Consider the following 23,167-nt stretch of genomic DNA (forward strand, 5'->3'; position numbering starts at 1 on the left):
TTTTTTGAAGAAAGACACCATGCAGAGTTACAAGAGATGGCTCCCACTCTCCTTGCACTGCCATGACGAGAACCAGCGCGTGGTTGATGTGAGGACTCGGCAGCTGCCGTGGCTCCTTGGCAGGGCGCTCGGCTGCCTCCTGCTCTGCTGCCTCGCAGGCTGCAGCTCCCTCCCGGTCTTGGCCCAGGGACGTGGGTCCTGTGCCCTGGGCTGTGGTGCCATCTCTGGGTCTCTGCTGCTCTCCAGGCCTCCCGGGAAACGCTGCTCTGTTCCACCCGATTGCTGAAGAGGCAGGATCTCCAGCAGATGCTGCGGGTGGATCAGACCTGGAGGTTCGGCGAGGGCCTGGTAAGGGCGGGCTGGAAGCCCCAGCCCCAGGCTGGAGAAGCTCAGTGTGTGCGGCTGGCAGCTGTGCCCTGCCCAGTGCCGCACCCAGGGCCGCCAGCCTGTGCCCCACACGCTGCTCCCTTCCCTGGGCCCCGCGGGCTCTACTCCAGCCCCCTGTGGCCCCGAGCCGTGTGCCCATGGAGCCCCGGCACCGCTGGTCTGTCGGGCAGGGCAGCAGCGCGGCTCCCCGGGCAGCAGCCGGCCCTCTGCCCCCTCCAGAGCCCGGCGCCAGCGGCTGCTGCCCGGTGCCTCAGGGCTGGGCGGGCACGGGAGGCCGGGGCTGGCCGCAGGCAGCAGTGCCCGGCCGAGGGGCAGAGCCCGCACCAACCCTTCCCTCCCGCCGCTCTCTGCAGCTGGCACAGGACAGGAGCCGAGCAGCTGAGCACCTGCACCGGGCCCTGCTCTACCTGGACAGCCCACAGGAGTCCCTGCGAGCGGCGGCCATCAGGTTCATTGGTGAGCCACGAACCGGGCTGGGCTCCCTCCCTGCCCCGCCGCAGCTCGGCCCCAGCCCCGGCTGCTGCCCCGGCCCTGGAGCCCCGGCTGCCCTCGGGGCTGCTGCTGCCGGCCTCTGGCAGCCGGGGCCCTTGGGCTGAGTCAGGATGCGGCAAGGGCCGGGGCTGAGCCCTGCCGGGGCAGGAGGCCGTGTGGCCCCAGGGCTGGCAGCGCCGCTGGCAGGGAGCTGTGCTGCTGGGACCCTGACAGGCTCTGTGTTCCCAGGGATGGCCGGGTGGCACCTCCGGGGGAACAAACGAGAGCTCCAGAGCATCTGTCAGGGTGAGTGAGGGCAGTGGGCTGCCAGCCCCGGCTGCCAAGGGGAGCTGCAGTCCCTGCCCCGGCTGCCGAGGGCTCTGCTCCCTGTGCGGACCAGGCCTGGTGTGGCCAGGGCACACACAGAGATTTCAGGGGCACGAGTGCCAATAGTGTCCAGTGGCTTTGGGCTGATCCCTTTGGTCCCTGCTCCCTCCTGGCCATGGCCAGAGCCACCTGGGTTGGCCCTTGCACGGGGCTCTCCTCGGGTCCCTGCAGATCCAGATCTGACCATGGCTCTGTTCCTCTCTCTTGCAGCCCTTGATGACAAGGCACAGGACATCAGCCCTGCCATCAGAAGGCTGGCTCTGGAAACAGCCTTTGTCCTCCGGGCAGCTCCAGGCTCCATCTTGCAGAAGTGGCAAGATGGATTCCGCAGGGCACGCAAGAACCGCCCTTGTCTGTGGGCCCGTGGCTGGCTGTGCTGCTGGAGCTCTGAGGAGAGCTAAATTGAGAGGCTCTCTGTCTGCCGGGGCCATCTGAGCCGGGCAGGATTTTTCTTTAAGATGGTTTCTTTTTCCTTTTTCTTAGTTCTTCTTTAATATAGAAATATAGAATTAGAAATATATAGAATATAGATATAGAATTATATATTGAAATATAGAATGTGTTCTCATACCCAGTGTCTCAGGTGCTTTCTCTGGTGCCCAGTGTGCGCAGGGCATAGGGGGAGAGGGGAAAAGGGTGCTTGTGCTCAGCAAGCTGCCCAGGCGTGCAGTGGGGAAGGGAAAATGGCCAGAAGGCCCTCGGCCTTTGGTGCTTCTGCTGAAGCCTTAACGCTGCCCACAGAGGAGCTGGGCAGGGGCTGGAGCTGTGGGGCTCGCTGTGATTGTGGTGCCTGGAGATGGGCACGAGGCTTCTCCCAGCCAGGAAGCACCGTCTGTGTCCTGCAGCCCGTGGGTTGCTGGCGGGATTGCTGAGGGCTCTGAGGCTCTCTCAATCCGGTTCCTCTGGAGCTCCATCGGGGCTGCGCCGCTGCCGGGCAGGTTGGCCGGGCTGGGGGAGACCAGAGGGGCTGGGGTGGAGGGAGGCCCGGAAGGAATGCGGTGCTGCAGAGGCCTTGATGGGACAAGGCAGTGGGAAGGCACAAGGGGCAGGTGTGAGGGAGGAGGTGGCAGGAGGTTCCAAGGGCACAGGAGGCCCCTGAGGGGCCGGGGTGGTGGAAGCACTGAGGTTTGGTCAACATGGAAGAGACATTTCCTTCCCCCATCTTGTATGTCCAGGTGGGAGGAGCAGCACCCTACAACCAGGGGATGTCTGGCAAGTTCCCTGAGATTTACCAGCACCCATCCTACTTTCAGCTGGAGGAACCAAGGCCCAAGGCAGAAGTGGCAACAGAGGCTTGGAGCTCAAGCTGATGGAAGATGCAGAAACCTCCAGGCAAGCAAGAGTGCTCTGCCTTTCCTTTGTCTTCTTCTTGGAAGAAGAATCCTGTGGCACTGAAGACTGGCTTGACTTGATCAGCTGGAGGAGCCCCCCTAACCTTGCTCTGGTTTCTTGCATTCTTTACACAGTCAGTAACACCTGTGAGTGTGGAGGGTGGCAGGGACCCTGCTTGAGCCCCTCCAGGCACCGGGGGGGCATTTTATCAGGAACAATGCACCAGAGACATTCTTGTTTCTTGGGTGCCTCCCAGGGCAATCTGGGCTTGATCAGCACTCAGGGGCTTAAGAAGGTTCTGCCCAGCAAAGGCATCAGATGCCAGGCTGATCAGATCCCAAAGGCCTCAAGTTACAGCAGCCAAGGTGGAGCTGATGGATGTATCCAGCTCCTTACACTGCAGCTCCAGCACTGTTAACACACCCACCTAACCTAACCTAACCTAACCTAACCTAACCTAACAGCACAACACTCCCTAGAGGGAAAGAGCTACCCCAAAAGCCTTTGTCTTCAGAAAAACTCCAAGTGAAGGCTTAAAATATTAGAGAATGAACACAACATACAGATAATGAGATGTGTCTTCATGGAGAGTTCAGAATCTGCCACTTAGGAAATGCTGCCAGAGCCCCAGGTAGGTGCAAAGATGGCAAAGAGGGAATGCATTCACCACATTGCAGAGTCCCACAGGCTTTCATTTACCTGTCTCTTTCCCTCTCTAGGACATTCACGGAAGCCTGCAATTCAAAATTTTCCAGTGCCACTTCTTTGCATTCACTCCATTCCCTCTCCAGTTTCTGCAGCTTCACTTGGAGCTCCTTCTTCTGATGTTCTGCCTCCTCCAGCCTCTTCTGGATGTGTTCAGCCTCCAATTGCTTCTGCCTTGACTGTGCCTGGCCCTCGCTCACATCTTGCTGGGCTCTCTGGACTCTGCTTTCCAGGAACTCTCGGGAGGCTGCCAGCTGAGATGTCAACTCTTCCACCTCCAGTCAAACAGAACAAAGCAGTCAGAGGCGACAGCCACAGCCTGCCTCTGTCAGCCACAGCAGAGGCACTTAGGAATGAGAAAGGAAAACTTTCCCTTTCTCCCTGTCCTGGGACTGGCAGATTCCCAATAGAGATGGACAACTTAAGGTTAAATCTCTAAGTGGCCCACCTGAAAAAGCACCTCCCAAACCAAGGCTAGCAAGAAGAGGCCAGCAGGAGTCCATGCTGATGGTTGCTGGCCAATAGCCCAGAGGACTGGCCCAGCTGTCCAGGGGGCAGCAGCTGAGATTCAGCAGAGCACTGAGTGTCCTTCAGAGCAGCTGCCATGGAGCCCCCACAGCATGAGGCAGCCCCAGGGATCACTCCATCAGCTGCTGCTCTGCCATGGAAAAGCAAGAAGGCCACAGAGTCCTCCCTGTCTGACTGCAGTGCCACTGCTGTTTCACTCACCTGCTTTTGTAGAGCATCCCTCTGCTCAAGGAGGACATTCATCTCCTCTCTCTGATGCCCTGAAGTTCTTCCTTGTGCCTCCTCTGCACTGCCAGCATTTCATTGTGAGCTTCCTGCAGCTCAGCTTGCAGCTTTGCCTTGATGGTCTGGCAACAAAATGCAGAGCGACTTCCTGGGACCTGCCCTCAGGCTCAGATTTTTGCATTTGCTGTCTCCAAATCCCATTCCTTCAGCCACTTCTTGTGGCTTCTCGATCCAGCTCTGCTTGCACTGCAAGCCCTCCTTGCTGGCCTGAGCTCTGGAGCTTACCAGGCTCTGTGCTCCCACAGCCTGAGGCAGCCCTTGCCTCCTCACTCCCAGGAGCTGCCTTTTGTGCCCTTGTCCCTGCCCTGCACTCCATCCCCTGCCTACTCAGACTTACCTGTCCCTTCTCTTGCTGCTCTTTCACCTCCTGCCTGAGCTGCTGGACCTGCTGGCACGCTTGGCTGAGCTGTCCCCGAGTTTGGAGCAGTGTCTCTGTTAAAGCCCTCTTCTCATTCTGCTCTTCCTGCAGCACCTGCACAGAAGCAAAGAGCAGAGGGTTTCACACTTGCCTGCAACATCTGTGTGGCAAGAGGCAAAGACGGATGGGCTCACGCGCCCTCAGAGCACTTGGCTGCTTCTCCCCTAGGCCACTGTCTGCCCTGGGGAGCCACAGCTGCCCAGGAAGTGACTTAAAACACAGCCCAGAAGACATCTCTGGGTTCCTCTTCAGAAATACTCCAGATGAATCGTTAAATAGATTTTTCTCATCCTTGTCAGCATTTCTGCTTCACACTCCCTGTGCCCACAAAAGTCCTATGTCATGGTTTTAATCCAATTACTGAGAAAATTACTTATTTCTTGCTGTGAGATATGGATTAGAACAAGAGCAAAACAGGCATAAAACTTAAAAGGAAAAAAAAAAACGTTTATTGACAAACTACAATAATAAGAACACCAGAATAAACTTCCAGAAAAACCTTTTCATCCCCTATCTACCCACTATTCCCTTGTTCACATGACAACAGAGACAAAAACTTTGGAACTTTGATGGTTAAAACAGTCCCATTTCTTGCTACAGTCTTTTCACCAGTCTTTGTAGAGAAACAGAAGTTTCTTCCTGTTAATTTATGGAGTTTCTCACAAGAAAACTATTTTTGTTATAGTTTTCCATTGCCCTAATGTTAGCTGCCCAGTGCTGCTATTATTAGAGCTCACTCCTCCCATTTTCACATCACTCTGAAGTGTCTATGGGCCATGAGTCTAGGGATAGCATTTTTAAGGATAAGTTATTCAAAGGCAAAAAAGTCTTCTTCATCTGTTTCTGTGAGCTTCACTAGAAAACAGTTTTCTCATTGCCTCTCAAGGCTTCAAATCTCCCAGCACTTCACTATATCATAATTACTCTACTTTTTACTCCAATTTACACTTTGAACCCTATTATTCCTCCCTAGATACTGTATCATGAATTAAAGGAGTTCTTTTCAGGACTTCATTGTCCATCTCCATAGTTTTAACAGAAAGATATTTCAGCTTAATGAAAGCATCTTCTTAATTCTCTACCTCTTCTGAAGCTTCTTTTCTTTCCTGTCACTGGTAGTTTATAAAGTCTCTTTTCATGTTGATCACTCTGTTTTTCTCTCTCTGGATAAAAAGATTAATCCGCAAGTCTCATCTGGGTAATGAAAGAGTTAAAATCTTGCCCAGGCTTTTGTAGATGGTTCGGTGATCTCTGCCGAACAGGAGCTGGAGCCGTCTGCGATGGGAAGTTCTTCATAGCTGCTCTGGAGAGTGTGGTCGCTGTCTCTGCTTGCTGCAGGTCCAGAGCCTCTCTCCTTCTTCACTCAGCAGTTTCTAGTGAATTTAGTTACAGCAAAACCTGCAGCCGAGCCAGAGATCGGCCTGGCCCGGCCCGGGCCTGAGGAAAACCTTCCCCAGGCCCCCCCATCTCCCGGGCAGGAGACGCGGCAGGCCCGGCCCCGGCCCCGCCCGGCCGCATGGCCTGGGCAGGGAACGGGAGGCCTGGAGCTCCGCCACCCTCCACAGCCAGGAAACAAAGAGAACCCAGAGAGCTCTGCTTTTACACTTTAAGGTAGGGTTCACAAGTTGATCCCACTTTTCAATGGCCTAAACTGCTGTCAATTCTCAGCAATGACCGATAATTGGTCAGGAGAAAAGACTCCAGGCAGTTCCCAGCAACTCCAACTCCCTTAAAGGTAAAGTAACTCCATGACACCCAGCTTGAGGAAATGAATGCAGAAGGAGGTGCAGAGTTGTTCAGAGAAGGTTTGGTGAAGATAAAACTAAGATAAAAAAGAGATTTGCTGCTTCTTTCTACCAAACTTCCAGTGTTTGGTGTGTTTGCAAAGCCCCTGCTTTGGTCAAGTGGCACATGACCATTTTCTCTCTCTCAAGATGGGTGCACAGGGGAAAGAGGTGCCTGTGTGGAAAATCTTGACATTTCCTGCAAACAGTGAATTGCCTGGGTGTAAAAATAAACATCATAAACATAAACATAATATTATAATAGTTAATAATAATAATAATAATAATAATAATAATAATAATAATAATAATAATGGCAGGGTGGAGGCAAGGGCAGCCCTGCCCTGGGGAATCAGCTCCTAAATGCCCTGGATGCAGGTGTTTGGGGAAGGCTGGGGGGTCTGCAGTTTGGCCCTGTGGGACAGAGGGATGGAGTTCCCATGCCTGGGCAGTCCAGGGGAGGATGATCCAGAGCCTCATGGCTCTTGTCAAGTCTCTGTGTGAGGCAGATTTCCCCCAAGACCTCACTCCAGCCTTCCAGAAAGCAAATAGTTCTGTGTTCTGCTTCCCCAAACCTGTGTCTCCTCATCTGCTCCACCCTCTGAGTGCACTCACAGCCTGGCCAAAAAGAATTAAAAGTTTTTTGTGGCTGGCAATTCAAAAACTATGAAAGCTCACAGACAAATTCTGTGGGGTTGGTTGGAAAGACAGAGTGAGTTTTGGAGGGTCTTTGTTCTCTTTGCTCTTCATCTGCACAAGTCTTCACACTTTCCATTACAAGTCCCAGCCAGAGCTCCTGCTGGGGGAAGGAAAAGCTCCATAGCCATGAAGTGGAGCATTCCCTTCATTCCAGCAGCCCCTCATTGACCAGGAACTCCACAGGTCACCGTGAGGCAGTTCATAGCCAGATTTCACCAGGAGTAATTCATAACCAGGAAAAGGCATCCCTGGGACTCCCAGAACTCCTGAATAGTTCATTATCCAAGGCACAATGCCTTCTGAGCATCCTCCTAGCAGGGAGGCTCCCATGTGGATACACCAAAATCCTCTCCAGCATTCCCCAGCAAGGAATCCCTCAGCTGGCATCTGCTCATTGCTGCAATAGCTGAAATTTAATTTGATCTTAATAATTAAATCTCCAAATAACAGCTTTCACATGCCAGCTGAACCATTAAATTCCAGGAGTGGATGCAAGCCTTTTTGCAGTGAGTGGAGTTTACTCATGTGGAAATTTCCTGGTGTGCTACTGGACTTGTTATTGATGCAAATTTTGTGGCACTGAATAAAAATGTTTCTTTTCCCTTTCAGACGACGATAGAATCCGTGAGTTGTTTGGTTGGGTTGGTTTGGGTATTTTTAATCTGCTTGGCACAAAGAAACTCCTCGTTGTTTGAGCTGTGCCTCAGTGCTGATGCACAGGACCTTTTCCAGAGCTGGTTTTAGAACTGGAGTCACTTTGCAGCAGCCTCAGCTGGAATCTGTGGGGGTAAAAATCAACAGTGGTGCCTCCAGAACCCCTCTGAGAGTCTTCTGCAGGGCCTTGTCCTGAGCCTCACCCTCCAGGACACACCAGCCAAGAAATGCAGTGGGACCACCATGGCACCAGCGCTCCCTGATAGACTCAACCACAGGAAATTACACCAGAGGGTGTGAAATATCAGATTTTCTCTTGTCCCTTGCTCTACTCAGTGCCCGTGGCTGTACAACACAGCCAAACATCCATCCCTGAGCTTGGCTCAGGAATCCTGGCAGCTTTGGAAAAAACCACTTTGCCACCACACGTGTAAGGCCAGCAGAAAGGCTTCCCCCGAGCAGCTCCTCCTGGATTCCAACCACAGACCTCTTCTTAAACCTAAATAATTTAAAAGGCACAAGCAAGACCTCTCTAGCTGCTCCCCCACCCATATCTGAGTATCTTTACTCACCGAAAAAGTGCACTCATGAAATTGTAATGTACATGTTAATTAATGTACATATTTTCTCTGTAAATTTTGCACAGCTGTAAGTGGCCAAATAAATAATGAATGCCGTGGAATAATTTATGTGAGCTCTGTTTCTTACTGTACATGTTTTAATTACCGATATGGACGCATCTCGATGAATTATTGAAAGTCAAAGAATAAATAATATTAAAATTAAAAAGTACACGAGAAGCAAAGTTCAAATAGATATTTAATTCTACTAACACGTTGTGATGTAATCCTTGCCCCATAATTGGCAGCAGGAGAGGAAATGTTCGTCCTGGCCAGCTTGAGCTCCATTTCTTCTGGGGTTTTTTGTGCCTTTCAGTGTTGAAATTCATCAGCTGAAGCTACAGGGATGCTTTTCACCATTGGACCTTCAGAAGGAACTATGTTAGTTACATTAATTATGTCAATTCTTCCCTGTGAGGCTGCTGAGGCCCTGGCACAGGTTTCCTGTGGCTGCCCCTGGATGCCTGGAAATGTCCAAGGCCAGGCTGGATGGGGCTTGGAGCAGCCTGGGATAGGGGAAGGTGTCCAGGCTCCTTTGTGATGCCCCTGCACCAACTCAGGCAATATCAGCAGCTTGTCACACTCAGATCCTCCAGCAGAGAATCCCACAGCACTCAGGGGTTAATTGGGGAAGCTCCAAAATTCCCACGTGGAGCTACAAATTGTCATCCAACTTTTACACAGTCAGCCAAAGGCCAGGGCTGTTCTGGGCCTCCAAATGCAGCTGTTGCACACTGTGAGCTGGTTTTGCAGCTGGGACCAGAGGTGAGGAACAGCTGGGGGAAGTGGCCAGTAATTAACGCTGCTGGTCATTAGCATGCTTGATTACTTACTGCTTATGCACTGCAGAGTAATTGTGTGCAATTTGCTGTCAACTGTGGGTTCCTCAAAGGTGCTGCCTTTGCAAGAACTGCCCTGGATGCTTTGCCCAGGGAGATGTTGGCAAAACTTGGGCAGAAGCTGTGCCTAAGGGGCTCCCTCAGGAGGTGTTGGACACACACTGATGTTTCCTGTGTGGATGGGCGCAGCCACTGCCCTCAGCCCAGCAGGAATCCTCCAGCCAGAACTGCTGCTGGCCTGTCCATCCTCCCCTCACTCAGTGCACCAGGATGGGTGTCACTGCTGGACACAAAATGAGTCACAGGGACACAGCTCGAGGTGTGGTGCAACAGAGTCCTTTATTCTCTCAGTATTTATAAGTTTTTGACCACCACCAGAGAATGGATAGTCAGGTCACCACCTTCCCAACCACACTGGCTGTGAGAGGTGTCCATCAAAAAGGCAAATGCTGGCTTGGAGATGCCAAGTCCAGATCCCTGCACTTGTGGGTGCATCCATGGGGATCAGGAGCTGCTTGCCCAGAAGGAGCTGGCCACCAAGCCCAGTCTCTTCTGAGGGACAAAATTCCCTCTCCCTGCTCATGGAGCGATCCCAGCCCAGCACAGGATGGGAGGCACAAACACCAGGGCAATGAGACAGACTGGAAGTGACATTCTTAAATGGTGTCACTTCCAATTAGTCTTTGTGCCTGCAGAACGAGAAGAACTATTTTTAAGTTAAGTTGGAGATTTGTTTTCGAGCTTTTCCAAGGTATAGCAAGCATTTTTCTCTCCAAGATGTCACAGCTTGCGCTTTTGAGCCTTTTTATGACTTGTCTTTGCTTCTTTTCCTTTTTTCTCTCTCCTGTCATATCCCAAACATTCACCAATTTTCCCCACAAAGACAGTATCCACTTGTGCTTTTTTATAAAGGGGTTTTCTATGGAACTTCTCAGTGAACAATTAATTCTTTGGCCAGCTCTGCAAATGGAAAATACTTGATTGAAGAGCAGCAATATGTGGACAACTCAAGAAACACACAAAATATCTTTAAGACAAATTAATTTTCAAACAAAGATGCAAAAATAAATTGCAATTTGCAAATACACTGAAGGTAAAATTCCCCCCCAGAATGGGTTGGGTTGGAAGGGACCTTAGAGATCATCTCATTCCTCCCCCAGCCATGGGCAGGGACACCTCCCACTATCCCAGGCTGCTCCAAACCCTGTCCAGCCTGGCCTTGGGCACTTCCAGGGATCCAGGGGCAGCCCCAGCTGCTCTGGGCACCCTGTGCCAGGGCCTGCCCACCCTCACAGGGGAGAATTTCTTGTGTATTTCTGACTTAAATTTCCCCTCTTTCAGTTTGATCCCATTCCCCCTTGTCCTGTCACTGCAGCTCCTGAGGAAGAGTCACTCTCCCACTTCCCTGCAGCCCCTTCACACCCTGGGAAGGAGCTCTGAGGTCTCCTCACAACCTTCTCTTCTCCAGGTTCAGCTTCCCCAGCCTGTCCCCACAGGGAAGGAGCTCCAGTTCCCTTGCCAGCATCTCCTCCTGGTTCCTCGTGGGACACAACTGATGGAACTGCTCAGGCTGAGCTCGTGGGCAAGATCCCAGCAGCCTCAAACCAGGACAACCCCAGACACTGCAATTTAGACCCAAAATGCTTGGGATGGTGAGGCTGAACATGAGGCAGCACAGCCCACATCTCAGTCAATATCCAGCATTTTATTCTGGGCTAGATCCTCCACTGCTGACATCCCCTTTCTCACGTGTCCACCTGCAGGACTGAACAAATCCTCTCTCCTGGCTGAGATTTCCTTGGCTTCCCCAGAGGGGAAGGAGATGGAAAACCAAAGCCCTGGAGAAGAGGGAGGTGGGAAACCATCCCTTTTTCACCACCTGGGAGCAACACAAAATTCTGCTGTTCCAAACAACACCTGGGGCTGTTTGCTGCAAAGGACGAGCACAACTCAGGGGCTGCTTAGCTCCAGACCAAAAATAAAGTCAAAAAAGCAAAGTCAAAATCCTTTCCAGGCTGTCCCCTGCCCCCTGGCCAGCCAGGTGACTGTCACTCAATACTGAATTCGTGCATCTCACAGGAACTTTGCCTCAAATGATAAATCAAGCAGGTTTTTTTAAAGCCCCACCTTATCACAGTCTCTCCTCCGGCACTTCCATGGGAAGGAATAATTATTTTGTGCTCACTGCATGTATAATGAATTTTCAGGCATACTTGTTTGATCTATAGCCTTGAAAATAAAAAATCCCATTAGTCTAACAAGCTCACCAATTATTTCCTGGGATCACTGAGCCTATTCCAGCAGAGAAAGTTGCATAAAATTGAAAGTGAACAGGGAACAGTGCAATATGTTGTTTTACAGGGTAAAACATTCTAAAGCAGTGTTTCACATTGTGTTTGGGGGCAGAGGAAAGAGAACTGGAAAGAGCAGCGAGCTTGGGTCTGCCTTAGCTGGGTGGAAATACCTGGGCAGGGAAGAAACATTTAAAGTTGCCTGAATTTAGATATTAACTACTCTTGTAGTTAACTGCTCTGTCCAAGCCAGCTTTTGCAGGTTCCATGTTTTAAAAAAAGGCTTTTCCAGGACACCCATTCTCACTCATTTCAGATATTGAAACCCAGGCTGGTGAATGGCACTCCAGAAAAATCAGTGTCTCTCTCTCAGCTCCAAAGAAAGCCTGAATAACTTGCTCAGACACTGGAGGTACACAAAGTTGGATGATGCAGATTTCCTCTCCCCACCCAACCTCCCTCAGTCCCCATGAGCTCCTGGGGGCTGTGGGGACACCACTGAGCTCTCTCCAACCTCCAAATTAGTCCTGCTGCCCTCTGGGGTCACCACCTCTCTCCACTGCCGTGGCCAAAATAAAAAATAATTCAAATTGCTCCCAGGAGCTGCCTCAGCTTCAGCTGGAAGCTGAACCCAGCACACAAAGGGATTCATTCACTGAAGGCAGCAAGGGGCCAAATCCAAGGCAAAGATTCCCAAGTAAGTCTGCAGCTTGGAATAAGCTGGGGGTTGGCATGGACAGGACACAGCTTCAGTTTGAGCATCTGTGTCAAAGCAGCAGTAAAACCCCCAAAGTTGGTTATTGCTGGGGGTTTCCATCAGGATTACACCCAAATCTTGCTCCACATTTGGCAGCTCACAGATCAACACACTGAGGAAGCACCAGGAAAGAGGCTGGACGTGGCAGGGGTGGCTGCAGGGTTTCATCAGCCCTTTCCCTGCCACTCTGAGTGTTGGAAGGAGAACATATCTGAATTCAAAGCACAATTTAAATCTTGTTTGCTCTTTAGGGATGTTGAGAGATGTTTTTGCTGTGGTTCTGGAGGGGCGGCAGCAGCAAAGGCAGGCAGTGATTAGAGAAATGCCTAAAATTAACAATGTTATACACACTGGCATTCCTGACTTCCAGCACTCCACACTGCACCCAGAAAGGTGGAAGTGGCTGCTCAAACACCCATGAAAATTACAAATTAGACAGAGCATGAAAACAGAACCATTTTGTGCTGGGGGATGGGGTCAGCAGCAAAAATGGACCTTCATGGACAGAGAGGATGATTTGACTTAATCTAACAGGATAATTGCAGGCCTGAAGAGTTTGGGCATTGAGAATGAAGAGTTTTGAGGGTTCCATGGCACCAAACCAAGCCCAGGGTTGTCCCCAAGATGCCAGCCCAGCCCTGGGAGAAGCCAGGGCCAGAGGCTGCAGGATCTTGTCTGGGTTCACCCAAACTGCTCCCTTCTCTTCCAGCACCAGCACATCCCCTTTTCCTGGGCCTTGGAGTATCCATCTGTGTTCCTGCCCCTCACCCTGTGCCTCCCTGCAGGTCACAGCTGCTCTTCTGCTCCTTGCAGCCTCCTCCTCCTCCTCCTCCTCCTCACAGCACTGACACGGAGAGGTGTCCCCAGGTGGAACAGGACGTGCTGAAGTGCTCTGGCTGAACAGATCCCACCAGGAATCAGGGGCTGCAGAGCAACACCAGCACAAATGGGCTCTCTGGGGGCTGGTGCCATCCCTGCCCAGGTAAATGACCATGTGCAGAGTCAGACAAGTGTATTTCTATTACAAAAGGCTAAAAAATCTACCACCACCAAAAATCCCACACATTTTCTCCCTGTTCCTGTCTCTGGAAAAAGATCCGCAGCTAAAAACAGAACAAGGGAGTCTTCAAAACAACCAGGAATGATGAGAGAAAGGGCACAAGTGGAGTAACTGAGGCATGAAAATGGAGTTTTAGCTTGTCACATTCAGTACTGCCTAGAGGGCCCTGGAAATACTGAACCCCCTGTCACCTATGTAAACTTTAGAGATCCATCCCAGCAGGGCCATGAGCCACTTCTGGCTAAGCTGAGGTCTGTCAAGCACTCCTCAGGCACACAGGAGGACACCAGTGAAGGGTTTGGGCACCTCTGGTCACATCTGCTGAGGTGCAGGGTGCCCCACTCTTCCCAGCTGATTCCCAGCACCAGCAGCACATCACAACCTCCCAGCTCCGAGCCACAGGTGAGCAGGGCTGGAGTCTGCCTGCTCCAAGGAAAGGTTTTTCCCAGCTGCAGGAGACCCCAAGCCCAGCCTGTGTTTGCCAGCCCTCCTGGCCGTGAGTGAAGTGCTTTCCCTGGGGGAGCAGCACAGTTTGATTCTCCCTCCAGCTGCCTTGGCTGTCTCTTACTGACCCCTTCAGCCGCAGGGCTCTTCCTGGAGCACGTCCTGTGCATCAGGATTGTCTCCCCACACCTCCTGGCCAGCACTCCTCAAAGCCTGGCCACCCAGCAGCTCTCCTGTCCTCCAGGACACAGCCTGCTGGGAACTGAGGGAGCTTCACCTGCTCACGTGGGATGGTCCAAATGGGATTTGTCCTGGACCCAAATCAGCCCAGGACTTTGCCCACGTGGAAATTTCACTCCTTTGCAAAACAGAAGCACACTCTGACACTGAAGAGAAAATTTTGGCAGCCAAGCCTGCTTCTGCCAGGGATTAGCACTGGAGACCCTCGCACTGGGGATGGACACCTCCTTCATCCAGGAGCTTCAGATCAGGCCTCACCAGGGTCCAGAAGGTCACACAAGGACAAAACACTGAAGTGGAAGCAGAATTCCTGGGCACAGCCCTTCCCTGGGGACCCTGGGGGTGCTGGCTCGATAAAGCAGAAGGATTTTGGAAAAGTCTGCTACTGGCCCTGAAACTGGGCTGGCTGCTAAGGCTGGGAGCAGAGCAGGGTCACCAAGAAAAGGGGGCTGGAATGTTCTGAGGCAGGAAACTGCTCAGTGAAGCTGGGACAGGGAGGTGGGACACAGCCTGACACAGCCTGACACAGCCACGCAGCTCCTCTGCCCCAGGCAAGGGCTACACAGGGAATTTGGGAATTGCACACCGTGTGATCCCGCTGTGATGCTCCCAGGAGCCTCAGCCTGGGCTCCAAAGGAAAACTGCTGCTCCTGAGGAGCTCTTCAAGGACAGTCAGCAGTGGATGAAGGAGGCTCAGAGAACAGAGGGCAGCTGAGAGGCAGGGCCAGGGCTGGGGCTCATGGTGTGTCCTCAGAAAAAAAGGGAGACAAGATTTTCTCTCAGAGCTCAGGACCACTGGGAGCCTCTAAGGCATCACTTTTTAGGGACATCACAGAGAAGGAAAGGAACAGAGCTCTGGAAATTGGTCCACTTGGTCTTCACTTAAAAAAACAACACTGACAATAACTGGGGCTGAAGAGGAAAAATTATCACAGAAATGTTTGTGGTGGAAGGGACCTTAAAGTTCGTATTGTTCCTCCCCCAGCCATGGCAGGGACACCTTCCACTGTCCCAGGCTGCTCCAAGCCCCATCCAGCCTGGCCTTGGACACTTCCAGGGATCCAGGGGCAGCCCCAGCTGCTCTGGGCACCCTGTGCCAGGGCCTGCCCACCCTGCCAAGGAACAATTCCTGCCCAATACCCCATCCAACCCACTCTCTGGCACTGGGAGCCATTCCCTGTGTCCTGTCCCTCCATCCCTTGTCCCCAGTCCCTCTCCAGCTCTCCTGGAGCCCCTTTAAGCACTGGAAGGGGCTCTGAGCTCTCCCTGGATCCTTCTCTTCATTTCTCCTGGCCCAAGCAGTTGCTCTGCCCACAGAAACTCCCAGAGCTCCTGCCTGGTCTCCAAGAAACACAGCTTTTCACCTTTCTTTCCCCTTTCAAAGCCTGTTTATCATTTGCTGTCTATTAGGCTGTCTTCCATCATCCAGCTTTATTCCTGCCTGTGAGTCCAGCTGGAAATCTCCACATTTACTCTTGCCCACCCAAGACCAGAACCCCAAAACCAGAGAGCCCAGCCCAGCCCTCCCGAGCTCTGCAGCAGACTTGGTTTAAATGCCAAGGTGAGGCTGTTGAATTCCGTCCCAGTTTCAGATATATTATCCCAAACCCAAAAGGTTTCTTGAATAAAACATGAAAATCCAGAATGCCATCTGTGCAATATCATTGGGCTAATTAAGTTGATATTAAATACAATTTGTTTTACCCAACTCCTACATTTTTCATTTTAAGCGAGTTACAGAATATTCTGGGTGAAATAAGTGTTAGAGAAACTGGTACTGGAAGCTCCAGCAGCTGAGCTGGAAACACCTGGGCTGCACATGAAGGGGGAGTCTCAGCAGAATCTTCCTGGAGCTCTTGTTAGCAAAAGAAAAATGACAAAGCATCCCTGGTAAAAGTGACCCTGCCCCCGTGGGGCTCTGTTTGGGAAGAGCCCTTTGGAGCCAAAAGAAAATGATGTTTTTCCAGGAGCAGCCCTGGAGTCTGACTGAGGGAAAGCTGCCTCAGCATCCCCACCAGCCTGTCCAGCCTCTGCCACTTTCCTGGGGGGAAAAAATAAATAAATCTTGTAATCCAGAGGCAGAGCAAGCAGCCCTGGGCAGGTGACCCCAGCAGCTCTGCCCTGTGCCTTGCAAACCTCAATGAGAAACATCTCCATGGGCTGCCAAGCCACCCCCCAGCCCCATGGGGAGAGGTGCCAGCCCCCAAATCCACGCTGTCCCCAGATCCACGCTGTCCCCAGATCCACGCTGTCCCCAAATCCACGCTGTCCCCAGATCCACGCTGTCCCCAGATCCATGCTGTCCCCAGATCCATGCTGCCCTGGGGAATTCCGTGCCAGGAGGGCACCAAGGGATGGCTGGGAGCTGCTGAGAGGGGACAGGACTGGTGGAATAACAATCTGTTGGTTTAAGGACCTGCACACATACCCAGAGCTGTGCAAAGGCAATTCCTACAGCCTGGGCCAGCAGCAGGAGGTCTGAGTGCCCCCAGGTCACCTTTCCAGGGCCAGCCAGCCCATCCAGACACCAGCTGCCCTTTCAGGAGAGGGAATATATCAATCATGCCCTTTGCTCTGACACAGGGGATGTGACATTCCTGCAAAGCACTCGCAGGTGAAGAGACTCTGGAAGCAACAGGCTGGAAAATCCTGCTTCTGCCAGAGACACCAACCCCTGCCCCTCTCACAGCTCTCTGGGGGAGAGAGATCTGCACCGCTCCATCAGCAGGGACACATGGAACACCTGCCCTAGCAGTCTCCATCCTCCCACTTCCCAGCCTGCATCCACAGGACTCATTGAAACACGTGCAGGAGATGCAGCAGTGCAACTGCCTGCTGCTTAACTTGAGGTGAGCAGTGGGATTTGCATCAAATGTATCCCAGTAAACCCCTGCCACAGGCTAAGGCTGCAGGCAGCCCTGAGCAGATGGTGATTTTCCCAGTGCCACCTCTGTATCCCAAGGGCCACACAATGGGTGTATCACATATCCCAAGGGTATCACAATGGATGTGCTCAGTGCAGGGAATGCCTGCAGGATGCAGCTCTCCTGCTAAAATCCAGGACAGCTCTAGGAAATACTGGACAAGCCAGAGTGCTGTGCTCTCACAACTTCATGGGAGGATGGAATTTTCCATGGTTTTGGACAAACACTGAAAATGATGAGAACTCGATATTCCCCATCTAAAAAAAACCCAACCAAACAAAAACCCCTCACCCAAAAACAACAACAACAACAACAACAACAACAACAACAACAACAATTCAGCTCTGCAGAACAAGTTGATTTGTTACAGCAATGGCAATTACTGTACACATTCCTGTGCACAGGCAGGTTCTGAGCAGGGTGAGTTTAACCTGCAGTGCTGCAGGACCTGCAGGAAAAGCCTCCCTGGTTATGCAGGGCTGGGACACACCTCCTCACCTTCTCCTTGTGGATCTAACAGGATTCAGGCTCCCAGCTGCCATCCCAGCCCCAGCTCTGTGTGCTGAGCCCATCCCAAGGATCCAGCCGGGATGTGATGGAGCCCAGCAGAGCCAGGAGGCAGCAGCACCTCTGGAGGCAGCGCCAGCTGTGCTGCCCTGCACGTGTCCCCAGGCTGTGCCCGGCTCCAGGGCACACAGCAGAGCTCCTGGAGCCACCACAGCTCCGTGGCACTGGTGTCTGCCCGGCTCTGCCGTGTGGGATCGCTGACAGGGACAGCAGGAAGGGTCCCTGCTCCTCGGCCACCACCCCTGCACAGTGGCTGGGAAGGGACCTGGGCTGCTGGACACGAGCCCAGGTGGGCAAGGAGAACAATCCTGGCTTGTATCCAAAACAGAGTGAGCAGGAGCAGCAGGACAGTGATTGTCCCCTGTGCTGGCACTGCTGGGGCACCCCCAGAGCTGGGCCCAGTTCTGGGCCCCTCACGAGAAAGGCACCGAGGGGCTGGAATGTCCAGAGGTGGGAATGGAGCTGGGGAAGGGTCTGGAGCCCCAGGAGGGGCTGAGGGAGCTGGAAAGGGACTCAGCCTGGAGCAAAGGAGGCTCAGGGGGCCCTTCTGGCTCTGCACAATCCCTGCCAGGAGGGGACAGCCGGGGAGGTCGGGCTCTGCTCCCAGGGAACAGCGACAGGAGGAGAGGGAACGGCCTCAGGCTGGGCCAGGGGAGGCTCAGGGGGGAGATCTGGAAGGATTTCTTCATGGAAGAAATTGATTTCTTCATTGTCAGGCACTGGCAGGGGCTGCCCAGTGCAGTGGTGGAGTCCCCATCCCTGGAGGTGTCCAAGGAAGGTCTGGATGTGGCACTCAGAGCTCTGGGCTGGGGACAAGGTGGGCATTGGGCACAGGTTGGGCTCAGTGACCTTGGGGATCTTTTCCAGCCTCAGTGATCCTGGGATTCTGTGAAGGGGTGCTCACGTCAGGTACCTCAAACACAACCAGTGTTGGTTTCACCTGTGCTTTCCCTCCCTCCCAACACACCTCTGCTCCTGTGGCCTCTGGGAAGAGCAGGGATGTGCCTCAACTCCAGCAAATCCCAGCTGTCAAATGGATCTGGGGCAGCAGGGAGGCGGCACAAAGAGAACCCCAAGTCCAGCCACTCACAGCCAGGCCTGCCATGACTGCAGCTGGTGAGATGGGCACTCCTGGACACACAGCAGCCACTGGGACACTCCTCACCCCTCCATCCTACACAGAACTCCAAGTTCTTGCAGTCAAAGGGCTTTCTTTGCTATGGATAGAGGGGAAAAATGCAGAAAAACAATAAAAGAATAAAAGCCAACCTGAGGATGTCCAAGCAAGGGTTGATGTGACTGAGGCTCAGGACACTCTTGTCCCCCATGATTCCTCCCAAAACCTGCTGAGCTTTAAAAAGGACACTGAAATAGGCTTAGTTTTGTGCCAAAGTCTCTCACAGCCTCTCCAGCACCAAGTTTTAGTGGATCAGCCATCAGGATCCCCACCAGGCTTGTGGTGGTGCATATTTCTGGGAGTTACTTTGTTTCTCTGTGACGTGTCTTTCCCCTCCCCTCCCTGTCCCTGAAACGTTATCCCATGGCTTGGTGTTGTGTGTCCCCCCCGCCCCTCTCCCGAGGTTTGAAAGAGTCCGGGAAAGAGGCACCCAGCCTCTTCTCTCTTCTGGAAGCTAGCCAGAATAAACATCCTGCGATCCCCCGGAGGGAGAAGCAGCACCTTTTTGGTCTTTTCTTGGTCTCGAAGGATCTCCCTGACCCCTCCATTCGACAGAGCTAGCTTGGATTTACTTCCGGGGGGCAAAGGGAAGGTCTCTTCAGGTGGCGCCCATCGCGGGGGCTTTAGAACCCCTCCGGACGGCTGGAAAACACCCCATGGGTGTTTTAACAAGCCTAGGTACTGTCACCTACCTCGCAGTTCTTCTGACGGGGGTCGAGTTGGTAGCTCGGTGAGTACACGAGTGTCATGGGGTGGCTTTACTTTTAAGATAGCTTAGAAAGAGGGGAAGTTGAAGCTGCTGGTGGCTGATGGGAGTTTTTCCTCCTGACTAATTATCAGTCATTTCCAAGAATTGACAGCAGATCTGACCATTAAAAAGTGAATTCAACTGGTAAACACCCCCTTAAGAAGTACAGACAGAATTCTCTTATTCTCTTTGGTTTCCGGCTTCTGAAGAGGTAACAAGGCTCTGTCTTGGCCTCCTCGCCCCCTCTCCAGGCCGACAAGGCCGCGGGGTGGAGGGGGGGGGAGGGGGGAACAGAAGCAGCCGAGCTTGGTTTTCAGTTTTTGCTGCTAGACTGGAACTTAACACCATGAACTCTTGCAGTTTTCCTAAAGCTTTTAATTCTTTTACTACCTGGATAAACATACAGATTACTCCTTTTCTCAGAAAGACAGAGAGAGACAATCAACATAGAGAAGACATCATAGAACCACCAAAAACAGTGAAGAAAAGAGTTAAGTTTAAATAAGAAAGAGAGAATAAGGAGATGCTTTACAGCTGAAATATCTTTCTGTTAAAGCTATGGAGATAGACAATAATAGTATAAAAAGACTCCTTTAATTCATGATGAGTGTTGGGAGGAATAGAGTATTCAAAGTGTAAGTTTTGAGCAAAAGAGAGAGAGTACTTGTGATACTGTGAGTTGCTGGAATTGAGTTGAGTGAAGATTTTGAAGCTTTGGGGGGCAAAGAGAAAACTGTTTTCCAGGAAGGCTCTCAGAAACAAATGAAGAAGACTTCTGCCTTTGAATGACTTATCCTTAAAAATAAAATCCCTAAGCTCAGTGACCCATACACACCTCGGAGAGATGTGAGATGGGAGGAGAAGATCTAATGACAGATTTCCGGGCAGCTGGCATTAGAGAAATAAAAAACTATGACAAAAATAGTTTTCTCGTGAGAAACTCCGTAAGCTAACAGAAAGAGGCTTCTGTTTCTCTACAAAGACTGATGAAAAGACTGTAGCAAGAATTAAGACTGTTTTTAACCACCAAAGTCCTAAAATTATTTGTCTCTACGTTGTCATGTGTACAGAGAAATAGTTAAGATGTGAAAGATAAGGGGGTTTTCTGAAAGTTTATTCTGGTGTTCTTATTCTTGTAGTTTGTTAATAAACTGTCTTTATTCCTTTTAAGTTTTAAGCCTGTTTTGCTCTTGTTCTAATCCATATCTCACAACAAGAAATAAATAATTTTTTTAATTACTGGTTTAAAACCACGACAACGAGTCAACTCAGACCGAGAACCTTTTTTTTTTTTTTTTTCTTTTCTTTTCTTTGAACACCGCGTATCCTTCAGGAAACAGGTACTGGGGGGGTCGCGGGGGGTGTGGGAAATCCGGCGGTTGTTGTGGGGTTTTAGCGGGGCACGGTGGTGGTAGTGCCGGTGCCAGAGCCTCTCCCTGGTATCGGGACCAGCGGAATCCACGTGGAGTGGGGGAGGTGCACCGGCAGCAGGTCCTGGGCTCCGCGGTGGTTTCTAAACCCTGACCGCAGTTTGGATCTTTTCTGTTTTTTTCGGAGGTAAAAAAAAGGTTAGACCAGCCTGTGTAGTAAAGCCTTAAGATTGGCCATGGGTACTCTTTTGTCTACACAGGAAAGGAATAAATATTCCCTTATTAAGAATATTTTAAAGGCTGGAAATATCAATTTCTCAAAAAAAAAGCTGAGGAAATTAGTAAAAGGGTTTTTTTTTGCATTTTCCGGATTTAAATGTTGATTCCCTGCCTGACTGGGACAAGGTTGGACAAGCCCTTACTATGCAAGTTGAATTGGGGGACAGCACAGCTGGCAAATACCTCCCCCTTTTCCTTTTAATTCGGAAAACCAGCCTACAGAGGCAAAAGCCTCTGGCTTGCTCTTCCCCTCACCTTCCCTCAGCACCTCCGTCAGAGGGCTTGTCCCAGGCATTACAGGCAGACAAAAACTGCCTGTACCCTTCCCTCCCCGCAGAAAATCCCGAAAAACATAGCTTTAAATCCTCCCTGCAAGGAGGAGAGAGCTCTGCTGAACTTACTCAAGAACATGTGCAGAGCCAAAATGGCGCCGGCCGCGTGTTACCTGGCCACATGGTGAATCCCCCTGTGTATCCCCTTTCTCCTACCCATAATCCCTCCCACCCACCGGTTCCTGCCCCCAACCCTTATCACAACCCCTTTGTTCCCCCTGACATTCCACCCTGCACCACCCGCCAGCCCTGCCTGGCCCCACCCTATGACCCTGTCCCCCGAGGCTGTAACCCTATCCCCTGTCCCTCCGGCCCCTGTCCCGTGGGGAGGAGGAACGGGGAGGGAGGGAGTTACACCCCTTGCTCCTGCAGAGGGGCAGGGGGAGGGGTGTCCCGGCCCTGCGCCCCGATGGGAGGCTGCGAGCCTCCCGGGCCCGGCATGGGGGGTTGCGGGCTCTCTCCTGGCTCCTGCAGGGGTGGGGCTGAGTCTTTCCACAGACCCGATGAGGGAATGAAACCCCCGGGACCCGGCATGGGGGTGTGCGGGACCCCAGGGCCCGGCATGGGGGTGAGGGCCCCCCCGCCCAGCTCCTGTGGGGGCGGGGCTGGGGGCGGGGATGGGGTGGGAGCTGGGGGCGGGGCTGGGGGCTGGGCCGAGTGGGGGGTGAGGGGCGGAGCCCTTCCCAGTTCCCACGGTCTGGGGGGCGGGCCCGAGACCGAGCAGGGAGGTGAGGTTGCCTCACCACATTCCAAAGGCGGGTGTGGTTGCGCTGCTGCAAATTGCCCTGATGGCCCCGGGGGACGCCCCGGGGAATGGAAGGGTGAATCCTCTCAGCCTGCTCCCAGTGTGGAGCCACATGGTGCCCCTGGGGGATGGGGGAATGCGAGCCTTCTCGATATCCGGGCAGGACAAGCCTCTCCCCCCTGCCGGTTCAATGCAACTCCTGGGAATGGAGAACAAAATGGTTGTGACTCAGCCTTTTTCCCTACTGCTGCTCCGGTGACTTTTACTGGAACAAGACCACAGAATCGGCATTACAAGCCGTTTTCATACCAAGACAAAAAGGAAATTTGCAAAGTACAAAGAGAATTTGGCCGTAATAGTGAAATATTTAAAAGCATTGTTAAAACAACATTAACCTCAAATGATTTAGTTCCTACAGATATTAAAGATCTTTTTAGGTGTTTGCTTACACCATCTGAATTTGAATTATGGGAAAACACATGGAAGCGATTTCTAAAAAACATACTGGTGGAATTATTAAAAACTAATCACCAATATGTAGATTTATTAAATAATCCTATTACTTTAGAGCATTTATGTGGTGAAGGAGTATGGGAAAAACCTGAGGACCAAACTAGGGCATTGCCAAAAGCTGTGATAGATAAAATCACTACAGCTGCAGAAAAGGCTTTCACACAGCTACCTACAGCTGACACTAAGGGCAGTTATATTAATGTAAAACAAATGCCCTCAGAAGGATTCCTGCAATTCTTAGACCGATTAAGAGAACAAGTCTCCCGTCAGGTAGAAGGCCCTGTAGTACAGACAGAGTTAGTCAAGGAACTTGCTCAGAGAAATGCTAATGAATCTTGCCCTAGAATTATTTTAGGTTTGCCTGTGGATCCCACTCCGACCCTTGCACAGATGTCAGCAGCCTGTGCAAGGAAAGCAGAGATGTTTTTGCAGGAAAAGAGACCTCCCTGGACCACCCCAAGATCTGTTGCTGCAGTTTCATCTGAGACAAGGAATGAACAGATGACATCTGACCAGCAACAGCGAATTTGTTTTTACTGCAGAAAACTGGGACATTTTGCTAAAAACTGTCCTTTAAAAAAACAGAAACACACGGATACCAGCTTGCCAAA

At 51.8% G+C, this 23,167-nt stretch overlaps 4 protein-coding genes across 7 annotated transcripts in view; 1 reads left to right on the forward strand and 3 right to left on the reverse strand.

Moving 5' to 3' along the window:
• Positions 1–23,167, forward strand: part of LOC147650241 (uncharacterized) — a 293,456-nt gene that overhangs the window by 112,222 nt on the left and 158,067 nt on the right. The window lies entirely within an intron of this gene.
• LOC111943906 (uncharacterized) overlaps positions 1–23,167 on the reverse strand; it is a 261,321-nt gene that overhangs the window by 85,203 nt on the left and 152,951 nt on the right. The window lies entirely within an intron of this gene.
• LOC111944950 (uncharacterized) overlaps positions 1–23,167 on the reverse strand; it is a 120,569-nt gene that overhangs the window by 65,264 nt on the left and 32,138 nt on the right. The window contains exons 6-8 of the mRNA XM_086853485.1: positions 4,433–4,604; positions 4,012–4,157; positions 3,277–3,557 (exon numbers count right to left, since the gene is read on the reverse strand). The gene's annotated coding sequence lies outside the window, so the exon portion shown is untranslated. The remainder of the gene's footprint in view (positions 1–3,276; positions 3,558–4,011; positions 4,158–4,432; positions 4,605–23,167) is intronic.
• LOC147650243 (maestro heat-like repeat-containing protein family member 7) overlaps positions 1–23,167 on the reverse strand; it is a 64,450-nt gene that overhangs the window by 18,658 nt on the left and 22,625 nt on the right. The gene's annotated exons all lie outside the window — the stretch shown is intronic.

The sequence above is a fragment of the Cyanistes caeruleus genome, chromosome 16 (assembly GCF_971803275.1).
Source record: "Cyanistes caeruleus chromosome 16, bCyaCae1.hap1.1, whole genome shotgun sequence".
Classification (NCBI taxonomy): Eukaryota; Metazoa; Chordata; class Aves; order Passeriformes; family Paridae; genus Cyanistes; species Cyanistes caeruleus.